We start from the raw sequence: 22,595 nt of genomic DNA, 5'->3' as shown, positions 1-22,595 counted from the left end.
CTTCTCTGATACATGATGACTAGTGACCTTTGACCAGAGGGGTACAGTGGAAGAGCACTCATTCTAGACATGGGTTGAAGGACATGGGCTCAAGCTCTTACCTCTGATACTTGCTGCCTGAGTAGTGACTTTGGGCAAGTCACTTCCTTTCCTCATGGGGTTGTATTAACCCTACAGCACTTCTCAATCCTATGACTTCTCAGTGCCTTCTCAGGCAACTTTCTGAACTCTGAAGTTATAGAAAGAGTGGTGATCTGCACCAATAGAGGGAATTTCCTCCCTGGGAATTCCCTACCCAGATCAAGCTCTGCGATAGGCACTGGGACCACAAAGACAGAAATGAAACAGTTCCTGCCTTCAAGAAGTTTATATTCTATTTGCAAAAACAATATATAACACATCTAAATAAAAGTGAAAATAATTACAAAGGAAATAACAAGTGAGGGGGAGGGTCCTAAATTGGGTCTTAAAGAAAGCTAAGGATTCTAAGAGGAAGAGGGCAGAAGGGAGGGTTTTCCAGGCATAGGGACAGCTGAGACAAAGGACTGGAGAAGGGAAATGGACTGGAATACACAGACAACAATAAACAGGAGAGTTTGGGTAGAAAGTAGAGTTTGTGAAAAGCATGATATGGAATAACTCTGGAAAGGTGTCTGGAATCAGACTGTTTAGGGTTTTAAGGACCCAAAGTCCTCCAATTAGATTTTTTACAGATAAGGAAACTGAGGCTCGGAGAGGTAAAAGTCATCGGGCAAGGTCACAGAAGTAAGAAAGTGGCAGAGCTGGGATTCAAACCCAGGTCCTCAGATACCACACACACACATACCCCTTTCCAGTTTAAAGTTTTACCTCTAACACTTGCTAAAGCCAGTGACCTGCCTTCATAACTCTGCCACAAAGGTAACAGAGCCTGGATCTAAACCCAGGACTCTCCCTTTCCCCCTAATTGGTGCCTCTCCTCAGGCAGGACAAATATTAGAATGTCCACTTTACAGAAAGGCTAAGTGCCATACTTACTAAAAGTGGAAAAGCTGAGATTTGAACCCAGGACTCTCACCTCTAAGGCCAGAGCTTATTTGGCTCCCCTAGTCTGAGTATCATCAGCCTGGGAGTAGGAGGTCTAGGTAACCTGTGATGTCTACTAGCCTCCTTTCCCCTCCAGTTAATTTCATGCTGATTTTTGCAAAAAAAAAAAAAAAAAGAAAGAAAGAAAGAAAGAAAGAAAAGAAGGAAAGAAAAAAGCCCCCCTCCCCCTCCACCCCCAGGGAACGTCCCACAGTTTCATCTGTCTGCTGTGCAGTGAGCTGCAGAATCCAAGGGAAGAGAGGGAGTCATTTGTTCCTGGGATCTTGGCTCCCCGGGGGACATGATCAGTCACTTAACCTGTGAGCAGCAGACAGGTACGCCAGCCCCCCCCCCGCCCCAGACTGAAATGTCAGAGACCCAGGTTCCCAGGGCTTGGGAGGGAAGGTAGGGACAGGTTATTTGGGGTTGGCCAGGGAGGGGGTTCAGGGCTCAGAATTAGCTCCTGTACAGGGACCAGAGGCAAGGTGTTGGCCAAGAGAGATGTAAGAGATGATTTTATGGGGGGGGGGGGGGGGGTGAACAATCACAAACTGCCTTTCCCTTATAGTTCAGAAGGGAGTCATAAGAAAATGCACACATTAAAATAAATGCAATGCAGCTGAAAGGGTTCAGATATTTTTCTCCCTCTGATGCCCAAGTCCATAGGTGGCTAGATTAATAATTAAGAAGACTGAGATGAAAGTAGAATGTCCTAGAATCTAAAAGGTTTGAGTTCCAATCCTCCCCGTGACCCATCCTGGATGCGTGACCCTGGGCAAGTAACTTAAGCCATCAGGGCCCCAAGGTGACACTCTAATACAATACTGTTAGAGGAAATTTTTTCTCTGAGACTTCCTTCCATGGATGAAATCCTAAATTCAGACCCAAAACTAAATAATTAAGTGAATGAATAGACAATAAATAAACCAACAAAGCAACAACCTTCCCAAACCTCAAAAAACTCACTTATAACTAATAACAGCTGAAAGTACTCTCCCACACCTATAAATTGCTTCCTATGCCTTATTTCCTTTGAATTTTACAACATCCCTGTGGGAGAGACATCTCAGCTATAAATAGCTCCATTTATTTACTTATTTGGTTTTGGTTTCTTGCAAGGCAGTGGGGTTAAGTGACTTGGCCAAGGTCACACAGCTGGGTAAATTATTAAGTGTCTGAGGTCAAATTTGAACTCAGGTCCTCCAGACTCCAGGGCCCATGCTCTATCCACTGTGCCAACAAGTTGCTCCTAAATAGCTCCATTTTATATATGGGAAAGTGGAGTCATAGAAAAAGTTTAAGTCATATATCCATGAGCACATAAATATGGGGGCAAGAATTCAACCTCAGATCTCCCAATTCCAAATTTAATACTATCTCAGCCACCCTATACTCAAAAGCTCCTGGTGGTCCTCCTTCCTGGAGATGTAGGACCACCGCAGGTCCCCCCAACCTACCCCGCTAACTTCTTATATATATAGGATGTTGCAGATAGAATATGTACCATTGCCCACTGGGAGCATCTGATTTGTTTTCATGGGGAGAGCAGAGATCGGTAAGGATGTGAAGGCCGGAGAAGCTCAGCAAGAGACTGATAAGTTCTCATCTCTCCCATGGTTCAGTTGTCAGCAGGGATGATTTAGACCAGATGCAGAGGCCATGCTTTTCCCCTGAATAAAACTGAATCTTGTAACTGCTTTTATCTATTTAGTATCTGATTTGTTCTAAAAACAAAGAACTATGGCTGTGCTAGGAACAGGGAGCTGGGTTCTTCTTTTTTTTTGCAGTGTTTCTGCGACTGGGTACAATGTCAGCATGGGAGAGAGGCCCATGTCAGTGACAGCTGGCCCTGCAGGTCAGGACCCCATCCCCACCAAGTCCTACCAGGGCAGGCTGGGTATCAGACAGAAGCCTGCCCAACTGACCCTCTGCCCTCCCTCTCCTTCTAGATAAGAGAATAGAATCTCAAAGCCTGGCCCCAAGGTAATAAGTCTGTCTCTCTCCTCCCTCTACTCGCTTCTCTTTGCTGTTGTAACAACAAAAGAGGATCCAAGAATAGTAGAATGTCTGGGATGGAAAATAACTCGCTCATATAATTATTTTTACATCTAGGGAAACTGAGGATTTTCATAATTCAAGGATCACTTAACATTTTGCTACCTTAATTTTTAATCTTCAAGTGTTGGGAGATCTAAACTATAAGGCAGGGGCAGCCTAGTGGCACAGTTCATAGAGCACCAGCCCTGGAGTCAGGAGCACCTGAGTTCAAATCTGACCTCAGACACTTGATATTTACTAGTTAGGTGAACCTAAGCAAGCCACTTAACCCTAATTGCCTCAAAAAAAATGCTAAAAAAACTATTGAGGGGCAGCTAGGTGGTGCAGTGGATAGAGTGGATATACATGTGCATATGGATAAAAATAAAGAAAAATCTCAGCAGCAAAAAATAAAGATTGGAAAATAAATATTGAAATACCACACCATTTCAGAAGTCTAGTCTTCATTGTATGTGCAACTCAATTACAGAATCTAAGACTTCATCTATGAGATTTAGTACAACCTACATTTATAAAGAAAACAAACTTGGCATCTTCAACCACTAACCAGAATGTCTTATTTACATGTTTTTAAGTTCATTTCAAAGGATGCTTTATAATTGTTCATATTTTGCAATTTTTAAATAACTCACATTGTTTATACTTTGCTACATATGTTTTGATTGCTTATTTCTTTATTTATTTGTTTAGGTGAGTGTATCAAACTTTTTGGTTTGGTTTTTGGGTTTTTTTGCAAAGGCAATGTTGTTAAGTGACTTGTCCAAGGACACACAGCTAGGTAATTAAGTGTCTGAGGCCGGATTTGAATTCAGATCCTCCTGACTTCAGGGTCAGTGCTCTATCCACTGTGCTACCTAGCTGCCCCTATATCAAACTTTTTGACCTGTACATATGTGGTTTTATTAAACAAAAACATGTAAAACTGGAAAAAAGGGAGATAGTGCATGAACAAAACATCAGCCCTACAGTCAATGAGATTCGAGTTGAAATCCAACCTCAGATACTTGATATTTAACCATGTCTGACCCTGGGCAAGTCACTTAACCCCAACTGCCTCACAAAAAAATAAGCAGAGGGAAGGTGACTTGATCAAGGTCACACAGCAAAACAATGGGTAAACTGGAACTCGAACCTGGGTCTCCTTATTCTCACTTCAGTAACCATTTTCATGACTTTTTAAAAAATATATACTAAACTACAGAGACAAAGATTTCTGGTATATGGAAGGTTCATAGACTTAGAGGCAGCTAGGTGGAAGAATGTATTAATGTGGGACTGAAGTTATAACGATCCTAGTTCAAATTCAGCCTCAGACCCTTACTAGTTGTGTGCCCCTGGGCAATTCATTTAACTCCTGTCTGCCTCAGTTTCCTCAACTGTAAAATGATAATAAAATCCTTATCTTTCAGGACTGTTGTGGGGATCAAATGAAATGATATTTGTAAGCATTTAGTCCAGTATCTGGCTTAAGAAATGCTTGCTTCTTTCCTTCCTCCCTAAACAAGATTTGAGAGGACACTTTGAATTTTCTAAATGAGGAAACTGAGGTCTAGGGAGGTTGACTTGCTGAAGGCTTCCGGCACTAAGTAATAAAGGCAAGATTTTCAGAGTTGCCCTATACCATTACTGATCACCACATCTAAGTCTCCTTGTCTCCAGCCAATCTATCCCCCACAGTCACAAGCTTTATCATTTCCCTGTCCATGAATCTCCTTATGACTCAAAGGATAAAATTCCAACATCTTAGCCTGGTATTCAAATCCTGTCTTAGAGCACCGGACCAGAGCTGTCTGTTATCTGTCCATCCAGGAAGACTCATCAGCAGATAGGTCAAAGGATGACAAATCATTCAGTTATGAAAATGTTTAAAGACAATCTGCCCAAGTCACAAAAGGGGGGGTGACCTATACCTCAGTTCTATGTCTGGATAGCCCTGCCCAAGGTGCCGAAGGGGGTACATGAAAACTGCCCTGCCAAAGAAGCCTGGGGTGGGAGAGATGAGAAGACCCGGGCTATAATCTAGCCCCTGACACTTATTAACTGTGTGATTCTGGACAAGTCACTTCATCTCTGATGCCTCAGGTTCCATCTTTGGAGAATGAGAGGGTTGGACAAGCCGAACTCTGGACATTCACCACCTCATCTATTTTTCCTAAAAATGTGTCACCCAGAACTGAACTGAACTCTACCACGACGGCCCTATGCTTGCAGGGCTTCTATTGTGGAGAGACTGGGATTTGGAGTTCAAGGACCTAAATTCAAATCTTGTCTCTGCTTCTACTTGATTGACCTTGGCCAAGTCCTGTTCCCTCTTTAGGCCCTGCCTTCCTCCTTCTACGACATAAAGAAATTGCTCATGGTTTCCGGGTCCTTTCCAGCTCTAAAGCTGATGCTTCCTCAAATAGAATGATTATAGGAGGGGATAAAATAGCTTTCTGGGAACTCCTAATTCTTCTTTCCTTCCTTTCTTCTGCCTCCCTGATCCTTTCAGTTTCCAAGGCAAAAAACACATTACTTTTTGAAACACAAAGGAAAGGAAATAAAGACTGACCTTCCCACCCTCATTCATTAGGGCTCAGAACAAGCTTTTGGGGGGGGACAGAGGTCAAGGCTTCACTATGTCTGAAGCTCCCAGGACACAGTGTCCAAGACATCAAATGCCTTCAATATCTTCAAATACCAAATCACTCAAACTGAAGGGAGCTCAGCCCCCAGAGAGGGGAGGTCAGGCCCCTTTCTACTGCTCTATGATCAAGGATTAAAAAAAAATAGAGAGTTTAAGGAAAATTCCAGGCCAAGAGAGAGGGCAAGGAGGGGAGGGGAGGGTGAGAAAGTGCCCCGCCCCATTCTCCCAGGCAGATCTCCTTCTGGGGAAATGCAGTCCTACCCTTGCCCCCATCCCTGCTGCTCTGTTCAGAGGTTTATTGATCGTCTGGAAATGTTATCAAGAACAAGATTTCTCGTCTTCCCCCGGAGCAGCAGCACAGCAGGCGGCCTCCCCAAGGACCAGGCTGTTCCCTTCGCCAGCCCCTCCTGCCCAGGCAGATCCCAAGCCTGGAGAATGAGCTGCATGCTAAGCATCCCCTCGCCTGGCACACTCTCCAGTTTAAGTGGCTCCTGCTGTTTAAGGGGAACACCTGGGACTTCCCAGAACCCCCTTTCCTGCTCTGTTCTTTTACCATATCAAGGGACAGTCAGTTCTCGGTTAGATTCATTTAGGGAGAAGAACACAAAGTACAGAGGAAGATATTCCTAGAATTAGAGGCTGTTGTTTTCAGTCACGGCCAACTCTTTGGGACCCTATTTGGGGTTTTCTTAGCAGAGATACTAGAGTAGATGCCACTTCCTTCTCCAGTTCATTTGACAGATGAGGAAACTGAGGCAGACAAGGGGAAGTGACTAGTCCAGGGTCACACAGCTACTAAGTGTCGTCTGAGCCAGATTTGAACTCGGGAAAATGAATCTTCCCAATTGCAGGACCGCGCTCTGGACACTCTGGTGCCACCTGGTGGCCTTCAGAGGCAAAGAATTTGTGATCAAATCCCTGTTGGGTCATTTTTTAGCGTCAGCCTTTGGGAAAGTCACACCTTCCTTTCTAGGCCTCAGATCCTCATCTACCCAAGGCGGGGAGGGGGCTAGGACTGGATGTCTTCCAAGGCCATCAAGGGTTTCAGTTCTAAATCCCTCATCTGTGGTGCAATAAAAACCTATTTCCACTTGGCTTTGGAAGGTAGTTTATACTAAAAAGTGAATGTCTGATGGGATAGGAATTCCTAAACTGTAGAAGGTAGTGTAGCATAGTGGAAATGGTACTGGGTTTAGAGTCAGACGACCTGGGTTCGAATCTAGAATCTGTAACTTACTAACTGCATGATTTTTGAACAAGTCACTTCCCTCTTTAGGTCTCATGTTCCTTCTTTGTAAAATGAGAGAATGACGTTGGATTGACCAAGCTAACAAAAAAAGGGAAAACAATGAATGTTGCAGGGGGTCTGGGCAAAGAGAAACATTCATGCACTATTGATGAAGGTGAGGATTGGTCCAGTCATCCTGGAAAACAATTTGGAAGTATGTTCCCAAAGACATCTGCCCCAGAGATATCACTATTGCTCTGTACTAATAACTAAGCTAGCATTTATCTAGAACCTGAGAAGGGCAAGACATAGTGCTAAGTGATTTACAAATACCACCTCATTTGATCTCTATATCACAAAGAAAGAAAAGGACACATAGGTATAAAATAGGTGCTTAGAGGAGCTCTTTTTGTTAGGGCAAAGAATTGGAAGCCATGGGAGTACCTATCAACTGCAGATTGGCTGAACAAGTTACAGTCTACAAATAGGGAATATTGTCTATAAGAACGAATGATTGTTGGGGCAGCTAGGTGGTGCAGTGGATAGAGCACAGGCCCTGGAGTCAGGAGGACCTGAGTTCAAATGTGACCTCAGACACTTAATAATGACCTAGATTTGTGGCCTCGGGCAAGCCACTTAGCCCCATTGCCTTGCAAAAACTAAAAAAGAAAAAAGAATGATTGTTGCAGAGACATCTGGGAAGGTTTGAATGAACTGATGTAAAATGAAGTGACATAACCAGAAGAATAACTTATACAATAACAATAATATTGTAAAGACAAGTTTGAAAAGCCTAGGAATTCTAATTATTGCAAAGACCAGCCACAGTTCCAGATAAATAATGATGAAATAGGCTCCCCATCTCCTGACAGTTCTCTGTTATCTTATCCGTGAGCCTCATCACTTCTTGATGGACCAAGAAGACGACAGCAGTTTTTTGGTCATGGCCAATTTATTTTGCTTACCCATACACATTAGTTAAAAGGGTTTTGTTTTTTCTTTCTTATCCGGTGGGAGACAGGTGGGAGAAATAGAAGGAAGACAGGGTGGATTTTCATTATTTAAAAAAATAAAATAAGATGAGAGAATTGGTCTTGATCTCTCAAGTCTCTTCCAGTTCTAATGACCTCTGTATGATCCAATCAATTTCAAAAAAGGAAAAAAAATTTAAAAGAATGAAGCTGCATTGATTTTAAAAAGATGGAAAGCTTTCCACTTTGCTTGTCCTCCCCTTCTGCTTATTATCTTCTTCCATCCTGCCACATAACAGCATCACCTCTCAGCCGAGGGCTTAACACTAGTTTAAACAAAGCTATATTTCTGGCTGACATCAATCTGGGAAAGGAATGAAGTGCTTTGCTTTAAAAACAAAAATGTCTCCCCTTCTAGACTCTGCTGGGCTACAGGCTATCTGGGAGAATAAATGGAAATTTGTCAGAACATCAGAGAAGTTAGATCAGGTGATAATGTCAACAAGAAATAGAAAGGAACATTGAACAAGATTAAACGACAAGACTGATAATCTACTTGGGGATAGTATTGAGAAAAGGAAGACAACTCCATTCATTCATTCATTCATTCATTCATTCACTCATTCATTCAAATTCCATGAAGGAAGGGTCTAGCTAGACTGAATATCTGGCTATCTGCCCCACCACTGCCTGACTCTCCCCACTACAATCAGAGACCATTCTGGAACTGGGGAGTAAGGAGAGAGAAGAGAATAAGGAATTAGTCCATTCAACTTTGAGATTCACTGAGGATCAAGCGACCTGGTTCGATCAATGAGTTAATCCTTAGCTAGCTAGTTCTGGACCAGGGCCAATGGGATGATCAGAACCATCTACCAGGCTACTGGGACCTCACCAACTTGGGGAGAACTAGAACTCACTTTCTAATATGAGTGTATATGTTTGTGGTAAAGCGATCCCTAAATTTATAGGAGAGACCTTCCCGTTTAATGTTCTGTGCTAATCGTATTCTCTGGCCAACAAAGAAATACCTGGTGAGAGTTTATGAACTATAGTTTTAGGAGTGTGTGTGTCTTGAAGCTGAGATAAGTCTATTGGGAAGGCATGACTTGCAACTAAGACCTAAGGGCCTCTGGGATGCCACAGTATGCCCCCCATTTTTTACTTCTTGCTCAGGGAATAATAAACCAATGCAATCAATACTGCCATGGCAACGGGAAGGGACATGATAGTCTGTTCTACTCAGAATTCTATAACCATCAAGCCCTAGTCCAAAGGTCTCTTTCTCTATCATACACATTTCTCACCCCTAACAGAATATAAGTTGAGGCAGGGAGCACCCCATTTTTGTCTCTGTATCCCCAGCACCCATCACAAATAGTACCTCTTAATAAATACTTGTCCAACTTCTACTAGATTGTTCTCTGCCATGGGGAGCGGGGAGGAAGGTAGAAAAATGTGGAACTCATAAACTTGCAAATGGATAAAAGCTGAAAACAATCTTTGGACACAGTTGGAAAAGAAAATAATTTAAAAAATCAATACTTATCCAAAGATTGCTTATTGAATGAACATCGACTCGGGCAGCAAATCTTCTAAAAGTGCCAACTGTATGCTGGGCATATATTAGCCACCGACTTATGTGCTGGGCTCTCAAGATACAAAGAGAAGATTAGGCCTGGAGCTGGCTCTCAGGGATATTATGCTCCAATGTGAGTGGAAGGGGAGTGAAATAAGACACAAGTGCACAAATAACAGGGTCAGCAGAATGCTTTGGGTGCTGAGCTGCTCAGACAAACTGGGGAGAGAGAGATGGCTTTTATCTAGAAGATGTTAATCAGATTTAACAAATGTTTATTGAACAGCTACATGTCCAAGGCTTTGCCAAGTTCTGCATCTCCAGGCACAAAATTTAATTGGGGAGACAGGGCACACAGGCATGAAAATGATTAGGTGCACTCTTAAGACATGCACAAAGCCAGGGGAAAAAGGGATCTCATTTCCAAATGATCAGAAGTGTTGGGGAAAACCTGAGTTATTTGGCTGGCCAGGGTTAAGAGGAGGGGGCTTCCTGAAGAAGGTGAGCTGTGAATAGTGTTCCGAGGGGCATCTCCCAGTTACTGGGTCAAGAGAGGCACCACCGCCCCCTTCAGCAGTCCACTCTGGTCGTCAGGACCTAGCGTTTAGCCAGGCTCTCTTTAGGTGGAAGAGGAAGGAAGGAAGGAAGGAAGGAAGGAAGGAAGGAAGGAAGGAAGGAAGGAAGGAAGGAAGGAAGGAAAGAGGGAGGGAGAGGGGAAGGAAAGGAGGGAGGGAGGGAGGGAGGGAGGGAGGGAGGGAGGGAGGGAGGGAGGGAGGAAGGAAGGAAGGAAGGAAGGAAGGAAGGAGGAAGGAAGGAAGGAAGGAAGGAAGGAAGAAGAAAGAAAGAAAGAAAGAAAGAAAGAAAGAAAGAAAGAAAGAAAGAAAGAAAGAAGAAAGAAAGAAAGAAAGAGGGAAGGAAGGAAGGAAGGAAGGAAGGAAGGAAGGAGGGGAGGAGGGAGGTAGGAAGAAAGGAAGGAAGAGAATAAAAAGGAGAGATAGAAGAAATGATGAAAAAGGGGAGGGAGGGAGGAAGGAAGGAAGGAAGAGAATAAAAAGGAGAGATAGAAGAAATGATGAAAAAAGGGAGGGAGGGAGGGAGGGAGGGAGGAAGGAAGGAAGGAAGGAAGGAAGGAAGGGAGGGAGGAAGGAAGGGAGGAAGGAGGGAAGGAAGAGAATAAAAAGGAGAGATGGAAGAAATGATGAAAAAAGGAAGGAAGGAAGGAGGGAGGGAGAGAAGGAAAGGGGAAAGAAGGAAGGAAAGTGGGGAAGGAGAAAAGAAAGGAGGGAGGGAAGAATGAAGGAAAGAAGGGAAGGAGGGAAGAAGAAAAGAGAGAAAGAGGAGATCATACAGTAATGGACATAAAGTTGGAAGGGAGGGTTGTACTGATAAATGCTTCACAAATGGTTCACTGCAGGATACACATTTATATTTAATCTGTAATATTAACATAAAATATCCTAAATCTAGGCCAGACTCTGATTCAGCAGCTAGTTACCTCTGGCAAGTGGTCTGACAGATGCCCTAAGGGCTGGAAGAGAGGGACAGTGGCTGGGTGATTGCTACCTCTCCTCCGCAGACTCAATTCAGAGATGCTGTCCTAATGCCCGGGTCTGGAGGCCAGCCTTAGCACAGTTAACATATTCTCATCCTGAACAACTCACTTAACAGCAGGGCAGAAGAAAAGTAGAGGAGAATGCTAAACAAAGCCAGTTTCCTCTGTCTCTGGTCCTCCTGGGTCCCATTGGCATTCTCTGCTCTCATTAAGCCTTGGCAGGAGCCATGACCTCCCATCAACCTTCCCTGTGGAATCCTGGCAGTTACTTAATCCAGATTCTTCCTTCTGGGCTGCAGGTAGAGCTCAGAGTCCATTTGGAGTTCTCTCCCACTTCCTCCCCCAAACTTGCATGTGACAGGTCCCTTCCCTGTCAATGAATTTCTCTTTCCATTATTCTAAAGGAAAAATGACAAGGTCATTTGGGGCATTTCATCTAGTGGTCAACAAGTCAACCATCAGCAAGCATGTATAAGATGATTCCTGGCGGCTAGGTGGCGCAGTGGATAGAGCACCAGCCCTGGAGTCAGGAGGACCTGAGTTCAAATCTGACCTCAGACACTTAATAGTTACCTAGCGGTGTGGCCTTGGGCAAGCCTTGCAAAAACCTAAAAAAAAAAAAGATGATTCCTAAGTGCTGGGGGATACAAAAGAAGGGGGCGGGGGGGGGGGGGGGGGGAAGAGTTCCTGTCTTCCAGGAACTTCCATTCTAATGAGAGGAGACAACAAGCAGCTATGTACAAATAAGATGGAGTTTGGATAAACTGAAAGTAATAAACAGAAAGAAGGCACACATTAAGGGGGAATGGAGAAAGTGAAGGCAGAAGGTGGGACTTCAGCTGAGATGCAGAGGAAGTGAGGGAAGCCAGGGGACAGAGCAGGAGTAGCCATCCCCAGGCCTGGCAACCTCTCCCTCCTGGATTCTGTGAATGTCTAAAGCTTAAAACTACACCAAGTCTTGGGGAGAGGGGAGAGAGAGAGAGAGAACTGACACGGGGAAGGAAGAAATGGAGATACCTTGCCTAGGAAAGGACACCTAAGCTTTGCTTCAAAAGAAGGTAGAATTTCTGTAAGGCAAAGGTAAGGGATCTTCACTCCCTCTATCTTCCCCATTCAGGAAGGCAAGTACATGGGGTTATAGACAACAGGTTCTTAGACCTGGAGTTGGAAGGGCCCTCTGAAGCCTTAGCCCAACCCTGCAGATAAGGACAGTGATGCCCAGAGAGGTTACACAGCTAGCAAACAATGGGGGGGGGGGGGGAGATTGAAATTCTGGCCTCTGACTGCAGGGCCAGTGATCTTTTCACTGTACCATGGAATTAACTTACACCCCCTTCTCATAAGGGGCAAAGGGTCAAAGAATCCCAGATTTCTAGCTAGAAGGGTCCTCAGAGCCATCTGAAGGGGAAGGGCTTTGCCTGGCTCGCACAAGTGGCTTCTGGAGCCAGGTGCTCAGACTCCAGGGTCAAAGCTCAAGGCCATGTTGTCAGTGGCTATCACCTCCATGCACGAAATTTGAAGAGTAGCCCAGTAGGGTGGCGGTGGGGGCCGGGGTGTGAAGGTAGATGTTCTTTTTAAAGGTGAAATTCAAGAAAGATGCCGAAATGCCAGGCCTTGGAAGTACAGCAGCTTGCTGGGCACCGGAGGCCCTGCCAGGAAGATCCGGGAGCCATATGTTCAGCAACGTGTGGCAAGAGAGCACTGAGAATGTTATTATCTGTTATTTACCACAACACAGCGTACAAGAGGCGGCACAAAATGACGGCCCGGGAACATCAGCTAAACAGATTTGCCAACAATACTTCCTGCCGCCGGGCCTTTGTCATCGATGCACTGGGTTGACCCTGCAGGGAAAAACAGCCGCCAAGGCGTGAGGGCTCTTGGCTGGGGCTGCCTTCGTTTGGAAGCTTGCCCAGGGGGAGGAAGACCAGGGCTGCGGGGCTACAGGGTGACTCTCTGGAGTTTCTTTGGTGGTGCCACCCATGCCCCAGTACACTCAAGGCAACATTCTTATTCTGTGCTACATCTGCCATTGCTGACCACCTTCTCCTCCTTGATACTCTCCCCTCTGGCCTTTAAGAACATAGCTCTCTCCTCATCCTCCTCCCATTTGTCCAACCACTTCTGAGTCTCCTTTCCTGACTGAATGAAAGAAGAAGAGAGAAGAGATCTGAATTCTAGCCCCTGATTTCTTACCAATTCTCTATGTGACATTAGGCCATTCTATGGGCCTCAGTTTCCTTCTAGGGAGATCACACTGTCTCTATCTCTGCTGCTCCCAAACATTTAATTGCTAACATTTATATAGCTTTGAAACTATCTCATTTGATCTTCACTATGACCCTGGAATTATTCTCCTTTGGAGTGATGAGGAAATTGAGGCTGGGAGAAGGTAAAGTGGTAAAGGTAAAGACCAGGGTCACCAATTAAACCCAGACTTGAATGATAATAGCAGCATTGTATTTATATGATGTCATTTGAACCTCAAAACTGTGTTTTATTACCACTGCTGCTGCTGCTACTGCTATTATTACTATTTCTATTACTACTACTACTGACGACTCTGACTACTACTACTACTACTGCTGAGACAACTACTCCTACTTCTACTACTACTGCTACCACTACTACTACTACTACTACTACCACTATTGTTTTGACTGCTGTTGCTGCTACTGGATCCAGCCTCAGACACTTGGCACTTACTAGCTGTGTAATCTTGGCCAAGTCACTTAACCCTGATTGCCTTGCCTCCAGGGCCATCTCAGGTCATCCTGACTCATATCTGACCACTGGACCCAGCTCTGGAGGAGAAAGTGAGGCTGGGGATACAGCCCCATCGTTTAATCTGATTCAAGTATTTCTCATGGTATCCCCTCCCTGATGTTGGGGTCTTCTTCAAGAATGAAGAACAAACATCATCATCATCATCATTGCTATCACTACTGCTTCTCCTGTTGTTGCTACTGCTACTACCACTATGACCACTACTACTATTTTCATCATCACTCTACAGTTTGAGGAACTATAAGAATTTCAATGACTTGTCCAAAGTCACACAGGGTTCCAACCCATGTCTTCCTAACTCCAAATCTATTTTTTATTTAAATATTTTATTTATTAGTTTTTCCAACTACATGCAACAATAGTTTTCAGCAATCGTTTTTTGCAAGATTTTAAGTTTTGTTTTTCTCCCTCTTCCTTTCTTTCCCCCTCCCCCTGACAGAAAGCAAGGCTCTACATGTAAAACCATGCCAAACATAGATCCACAATAATCATATTATGAAAGAAGAATCAAATCCAAACAGAAGGAAAAAAAGAGAGAAAAATAACATAATACATAAAACAACTATTAAAAATTAAAGATAATAAGCTTCAGTCTTCATTTAAACTTCACAGTTCCTTCTCTGGATATTGCACTATTGAAATGAAAAAGTCCATCAGAGTTGATCATCACCCAATGTTTTTACCTAATTCCAAATCTTGAACTTTATTCTATTCTGAAATAGATATGGGCAAGAGGGACTAAATAAAAGTGGATCTCATGGAAAAGTGGGCTTCCCAAAAGCACTGGGGGGGGGGGGGTTGATCACTTAGGATTTCTAGGCCAGCAGATAAATCTATTCCTATAAGCCTGCAGTTCATAAGGATTTCAGACACACTGTCTGGGCTCATATCACAGTAAGGTAAGCAATCCAGGTCTGCTCAAAAGGAAAAATAATTCAATGTTTGTCTGTTATCATAGTATACTCTAGGCAAACTGCTGGCATCAGTATTTTAGGAATGCAGAATTCAAACTGCTAATATAAGCCTCCACACTTGTAAAAGATTCCATAATATGACAGGTATTCGTTTTTAAGCATTCAAACCAGCAAAGGTCATCTCAGAGGAAATGGTCTGACTTTTAAAGGAAGCAATGAAGAAAATAAAATGTCCAATTGCAGACTAAAACAAGAAGGAGGGAGGAAGGGAAATAAAACACTCAGAAATTGTATTCTAGCATATCCAAAAAAAAGGCCCAGATAGAGAATCTCACTGGTAGCTCCTTGCAAATGTGAAGGGTCCCAAAATTATCCCAGGATGATACCCCGTATCATAACAACTCTTTTTTTCCTACTACTAATAATAGATCAGTATCTAGAGAAGAATTGCTACTATTGGAGCAATTGGGCTAATAAGAGGCAGGCCATGCAAAGGAGAGGAGAAACATGCTGAAGGTTAACAGGTGACCTGGGAAAAAGTATTAGAGTACTCAGAGATATAATTAACAAGGCCATAAACTTTGTGAACTCTGAAATATCTAATTTCTAGTACTTTCATTACTGAGCCCCCACCAATGGGTTTTCTTCACAATGATAATCAGCCAGACCAACTTAGTTATTTAATTATCCTTTTAGAAAATATATTTACTAAATAAGTCTGGCTGATACTCAGTGGGGAAAAGATGTTTCAGTTCACCTTTTAGAAGGGATATCTACTAAGCCAGGACAGTTGGTACAGAAACAGTCTCTCAAACTTGGGGCACATTCTTCCCTCATATACACAGTGTTTGGGAAGAGCAGGCTCAAATTTATAGCAAAATAGGAGTAAGGCAAATGTGTGGGATTCCATGTAAAGGGGCTTCTAGTTACTAAAAGTCTTCTCCTTTTGAGTAGTGATCATGAGGTTCTTCTTAGATGTAACTTCTCACTGAGCTCAAAGAGTCAGTTCTTTTTTAGAGTTTTGAACTCGTCTTTCCTTGATATATCTAGTTTATTCTCAGATATCTTTCAGTTCATAATGTAGATACTGCCATCAGTCACTATCACTGGCTATGGTGGACCCTGCTATTGACTTAGACAGGATTTTTAGGTCTTCTGACTTTTCAGAGTTCACAAAGTCACAACCTTGTTGATAATATCTTCGAGTGATGAAGAAATCAAAACTATAGTCACATGAAAAAAGCTCTAAATCATTATTGATTAGAGAAATAAAAATTAAAACAACTTTGTGGTACCACCTCACATCTATCAAATTGGCCAATATGACTAAAAAGAAAAATGATCAACATTGGAGGGGATATGGAAAAAGTAGAACACGGATGCATTGTTGGTCAAGTTGTGAACTGATCCAGCCTTTTTTGGAGAACAATTTGGAATTACTCCCAAAAGGCAATAAAACTCTGCATACTCTTTGATCCAGCAACACCACTATTAGGTCTGTATCCCAAAGAGATCACAAAAAAGGGCAAAAAAACCCCACATGTACAAAAAACATTTATAGCAGCTCTTTTCATAGTGGCAAAGAATTGAAAATTGAGGGGATACCCATCAATTAGGGAATGGCTGAACAAATTATGGAATGTGAATGTGATGGAACACTCTCGTTCTATAAGAAATCATGAATGATGGGATTTCAGAAAAGCCTAGAAAGACTTGAATGAATTGATGCTGAGTGAGATGAGCAGAACCAGAAGAACATTGTACACCCTAACAGCAACATTGGGTGATGATCTATATTGATGGACTTGTTTATTTCAGCAGGACAATAATCAAAGACAATTCTAATAGAATTGTGATGAAAAATACCATCTATATCCAAAGAAGGACTGTGGCGTTTAAATGCAGATCAAAGCTTACTATCTCCAATTTCTAAAAGTTGTCTTATGTTTTTTCCTTACTTTGATTTGATTCTTCTTTTACAATATGATTAATATGGATATGTTTAACATAGTTATACATATGTAAAATGTGAAACTCAAAACCTTGCAAAAAATGATTATTGAAAATTCTCTTTGCATGAAATTGGAAAAATAAACTTTTTTTATATTATAGCACTGAGTACCCTGATGCCTTTTCTAAGAGAACTTCTGTTAACTTCCAGCATATTTCTATTTTCAGTGGCATGGGTTGCCTTTTATTAATCCAATCTTTTCAATAACATGGTAAATAGGGAGTGGAAGTATTGGGGAGGAGAAAGGAAGAAATACTATCTCCTTCTCTTAAAAGCAATTTTATTTCAGAGAACAAGAGTCTTTAGCTCCGAAATTTAGCTGTTCCCCAAATTTAGTCGTTCCCCCATTGAAGTGACTGGTGCCAAACTAGTTTGATGCTTTCATACAGAGTCTACAAGGTGTGAATTAATCTTCCTCAATCAACCATAAAATCCCATGTGGCTTCATCTATCTTTAATCAATAACTCCAAGTCCCTTATGAATCTTCCCAATTGATTAGACTCATTCTTACCCAGTGTACTTTTGATTCATTTATTCAATCTGGACCTTCTGTGAGATGAAGTGGAGTGGAATAGACCACCACCCAAATTTTCTCTCCCCTCTCCCCCATTTGTGAACCCTTAAAAAAACAACCAGAGTGCTTTTGGCAAGGTCCATAGTACCAAATTCTGGTTAGCTCTCTACTGACATTCAGGGAGTTACCTCCCTCACTGCCTTGCCCTAATATTAGGAAATGCATATAGAAGCATTTCACAAACAAATCTGGATATTTACATTCTTCCAAATTTCCAAATACATAGTGTTAAGTTACTCATCATTTTTCAATTGTTTCCTCTCTTGGTATTTGCAAAAAGGCCTTTCTCAAACCAAAAACAATTTTTTTCAAAGGGAAATTAAAAGCCAGTTTCCCCATCTCAGAGGGAAATCCTGGTCTGTCTGAGCTAGCAAGACATGTTGGGGTTTCTCTTCAGGGATTAGGAAATTGGAGCCAGGAGCCAGGTGGCCCAGTGGACAGAGCAGCAGCCCTGGAGTCTGGAAGACTTGAGTTCAAATCTGACCTCAGACACTTAATAATTACCTAAGCTATATGACCTTGGGCAAGCCACTTAACCCCATTGCCTTGCAAAAACCCAAAGGGGGAAAAAAAGCAACTAGAGTCAACTGGAAGTCACTATCTCACCCTTTCAAATTAGAAATCAAAATATTCTGCGGAAGAAAACATGTCCAGAATTCTTCCATTGGCCACACCTCATTTGGAAACAAATTTGGTGGGGTTCATAAAAAAAGTGTTCAGTTAAGCTCGCTCTCCCTGAGGACCAAGATATTGTCTTGTTATCGTTTCAGAGAAAATGTCCCTTTGTCAAAAGCTTTAACATAAAAATACTATATGGTACCATCCTAACTGGAAGTTGGATTCCATTTGTTTTAAGTTCATTTGGATAAAGGATAAGGTCTAGAGATGTGACTTTTTTAGTGCAGGAATTGCTCAGATGTGGAAACTCTCCCTATTCATGAAGTCTCCAAGAGTTCCCGAGATCCCTTGGAAGTAAATGACTTGGCTACGGTCATACAGCCAAGCTATCATGTATCAGAGAAAGCATCGGAAACCAAGCTTTCTTCACTCAGGCCTGTTCTCTACCCACTATACCATGTTGCCGATAAATTTAAAAAAAAACAGTCCTCTATTATGTTGCTACCTCTTGTTGTTTTGTTCAATCAAACTCTTTGGGACTTGATTTGGAGTTTTCTTGGCAAAGAAACTGGAGTGATTTGTCATTTCCTTCTCCAGGTCATTTTATAGATGAGGAAACTGAGGCAAATAGGTGAAGAAACTTGCCCAGGGTGAACCCTCTAGTAAGTGTCTGAGTTGGATTTGAACTCAGGTCTTCCTGACTCCAAACCTGGTGTGCTACCTTGCTACCTTATATTAATATGCTATATAAATTTCAGTTATTTATGATTTCCATATAACATGACACCATATTCAGTAGGGATTCTTGAGATTTGTTTGTATATTAAGCTTCCCATCATCTATTAACCATCATTGGGATTTTCCTCTGGCTGCTACTCCCTTATCTTGGTATTTCCCCTTTTAAAAATAAAGTTCTCTGAGGGCAAGACTGTTCCCTTTTTGTATTTGTATTTGCAGTTCTAAACACAGTGTATCATATACAGTAAATCCTTAGATAAAATTGGGGTTTTTTTAATCATTCCATGATACTTGTATTTATATTCCCAGCAACTAGCATATAGTAGGGCTCTTAGATAAATGCTTTTTGGTAGATTGCTTGATTCTGATGATTTTCTAGAAAGCCAAAAGCTCAAACTTCCATTGTAGGCCTCTTCAGCAGCCTTGACCATCAACCTTTTCAGTGGGTGCCCCAAAGGAAAGGATGCAAGATGCCCAAAGAAACCACCTGATTCTGTATTCAGCTCAGCCAAGCCAAACAGCTCCAGCACCCACCAGGTGATAGGAGCCCTTGAAGCAGGAAACTTATGGTGTTGGGTTTTTTATTTTGTCAGAGAATTTAGGAAATAAAATCTGCCTTTGTAATAAGGAACAAATCAGGGGCTCTGGGCACAATTGAATTAGGAAGGGAGCAGATTGAGACAAGGCTCAGATAAAGAGCTATTAGCCTAGGCCCCTGTTGCCTCTATCACATTGAGCTAGAAGAGTCAAGCAGCAAGGGATTAGTGTGCAAGGTCAAGGAAGGACCTGAGTACTCCCACCCCACCCACCATCAAGACAGAAGGAAAAGCCTATCTCATTCTATTTTTGGAGTGGGTACTGAAAGTTGTTGAGGGGAGGCAAGTTCCCTTAGGCCACTATTACTTTTTTCCATTCATTTAAGTCAAGGTCATCACCTTCCATGAGGAGTTCAAAATTGATCTCAGTTATGTGACACTAGCAAGTCTCTTAACCTTGTGTGCCTCAATTTCCTCATCTGTAAAATACGATTATAAGAGTGCTTGTCTCCCTGGGTTACTGTAAGGATCAAAGGAGATGATATCTGTGAAATGCTTAGCATAGCATCTGGTCCACAGGAGGCACTAAATAAACATTGGCTATTATCATTATTATCATTATTATTATTATTATTATTATTATTATTATTATGGCATGAATACATGGTGTCATCATGGATAAAACACTGGGCTTGGAGTCAAGAAGACTCATCTTCAGGGTAGCTAGGTGGTACAGTGGATAGAGTCAGGAAGACCTGAGTTCAAATGCAGCCTCAGACACTTATTACCTAGCTGTGAGACCTTGAGCAAGTCACTTAAACCCCCCCCCACACACTGACTTACAAAAAAAAAAAAAAGGAAGACTCATCTTCCTGAGTTTAAATCCAGCCTCAGATACTTAGTAGATGGGAGACCCCTGGGCAAGTCACTTTAACCTTGAATAGCCTCAATTTCCTCATCTGTAACAGCTGAAAAAGGAAATGGCAAACTCCTCCAGTATCTACAAAGAAAATGGTAGAATCATGAAGGGTCAGACAGGACTGAAAACCAATTGATGAGAGGGTAAGGGATGACCCATGGGAAAGTGACCTTCATGAAAGAGAAGGTTGTTTCCTGTGCCTACACTCTGCCAATGGGACTGTGGTGTGGGATTCTGGAGTTGTCCCTTACTATCCCTCAAATTCTACCACCAGAGACCCATGTCTTTGTGTTATAATCACCCCCCTACCTGGATCCTTTTTTAAAGGTCAGATACTTTAGGAAGAGGATATTAAGATCATTGGGAGCTACTGGATAAGGAAAAGGAATCTGAGAGCTGGGGACTCATGAGGATAGGCAGAAGCCACTTGGTCTGTTTCTAGTCCATCCAATAAACCATTTAGTTTAATTTTGCCTGAGGCCAGGCCCTGGTGCTCTTACTGGAAAAACAACCCTTATCTAAAATCTATAATAAGGTCAGCACACTTCCTAGAGAAAAGTCTTCTGGGAAGAAAAGTGGGGCAGGATGCTCTGGGCTTCTAGGAAGGCAGTTTGCAAAACACTTCCAGATCTACAATACACAAAGTTGTCCTCAGAACACACAGGTCAAATGTTCCAGACCCCAAAAGCTGAAACTATCCTTGCTCCTCTATCCATAAGGAGAGAGAACCCACCTCTATTTGGAAGACCAGGACTCAGAAAGTCCTGCCTCTGCTACCTACTGGTTGTGTGACCTTGGGCATTTCAGTAACTTTGGCTGGGTTGGAAACTAGGTGAAGTAGTAGGTGGAGTGCAGGCCAGAAGATCTGCCCTCAGATAAATATTGACTATATGATCCTGGGCAAATCACAGTCATAAAGATAGCCTCAGCTTCCCCATTTATAAAATGAGAATGACAGTACCTACCTTTTTTGAGTTGTAAGGATCAAAAGAAATAATATATGTAAAATTCTCTGTAATCCTTGCTAATATAATGATTATTCTTTAACCTCTAGATGTCCCAGGTAATTCACTGATGCTATAAAGCGCAGACCTGCATTTAGAAGTTTTCTCACCTGGGAGAACTCTGAGAATTCCCCTATTCAGACCTTCCTGTAAAAGAGGTCCGGAAGTGATAGCCCTTCGAACCAGCTTTTCCTGTTCCCTTTGCTGGGGGGGGGGGGGGGGGGGGGAACCCTTTCACCTAGCTCAGGTCTGCTCATGGCCCTTAGAAGAAGGAGAAATACTGGGCTTCAGTCAAAAATTTCAGAGACTACTGGTAGCAAGTTATCAGTGGGGGGCTCCCTGGGCATGGGAGACTTCAACCAACATAAATTTCCTTTGGGCAGAAAAAGGATGAACTGATGATAAGATTAATAACAATGGTCCAGGCCTGGCGTTTCAGCAGGATTTCAACTTAAGGAGATATGAAACTCACACATATTTCTGACCAATAGCCTCAATCCACAACAGATTGCTTCTCCAATGACCTTCAGAAAGTAGGTTAGGCATTGGATGGTAGTTGGTCATACATCCTAAGGGTTTGACCAGGAAAATCAAAGTAGAGTACTTCCTTCCCTGCCATAGGCAGGCCTTCACAAGTGGCATCCCCTCTTCAGGGCAGAGCCACAGGCAGGCCATATCCCTAAAACCCATGGACTTGGAGACCAAGCCGAGACCCGCGCTCAAATCATCATTTCTCTTTCCAGATGCCATCTTACTCTTTTCCAATGGCCCTGATGTGCATCCTCCAAAACAGAGGGGTCCACAAAATTGAATGTGTTCCTTTTGGAGATGGAGGGAAATCCAATTCTCTTTCCATGAGCCAACCCCTAGGCAAGTCGATTTTTAAAATCTCAGCCATTAGCTCTGCCATCAATCTGGGCTCCAAATGAGAATGAAAGCCAGCTGATCCAACTCCTGAGCAATTAGGACTACTCAATTAACCAACCTATCCCCCTCCCTCTCTGCTGCAGCCCAGAAATAATGAGGCCCACACAGCCTGGGCACCAACAGGCACAATTACAGAGTGGGATTTGGGCCATAGCTGAAAGGAAAGGTGGATTCCATTGAAGAGTCATGATCTAATGATGGTTGAAGATGGTCCTCCCCCTCCTACCAAGGCCTGGCATTGAAGCTTTGGTTAATACCCCCAGAAGGGAAACCATGCCCCATATCTGTGTTTCCCATGCTCCCCCTAGTGGATAACCACTCTCATACATGACACTGTCCCATTGGCACATTCCTTAGGAGCCTAGGGAGAATGTGAATGGTGGAAGAGGGTCAAAAGAAAGGAGGAACAATATCCATTATAACATCTTAGAAGCATAGATTTAGAACTGGGTCTCAAGAGACTAGTAAATATAATCCCTCATTTCCC

At 42.7% G+C, this 22,595-nt stretch overlaps 1 protein-coding gene across 4 annotated transcripts in view; it reads right to left on the bottom strand.

Moving 5' to 3' along the window:
* The window catches only part of RPH3AL (rabphilin 3A like (without C2 domains)), a 173,504-nt gene that overhangs the window by 99,051 nt on the left and 51,858 nt on the right, over positions 1-22,595 (bottom strand). The window lies entirely within an intron of this gene.

This window comes from Macrotis lagotis, chromosome 5 (assembly GCF_037893015.1).
Source record: "Macrotis lagotis isolate mMagLag1 chromosome 5, bilby.v1.9.chrom.fasta, whole genome shotgun sequence".
Lineage (NCBI taxonomy): Eukaryota > Metazoa > Chordata > Mammalia > Peramelemorphia > Peramelidae > Macrotis > Macrotis lagotis.
This window is presented reverse-complemented; position numbering and strand designations above follow the sequence as displayed.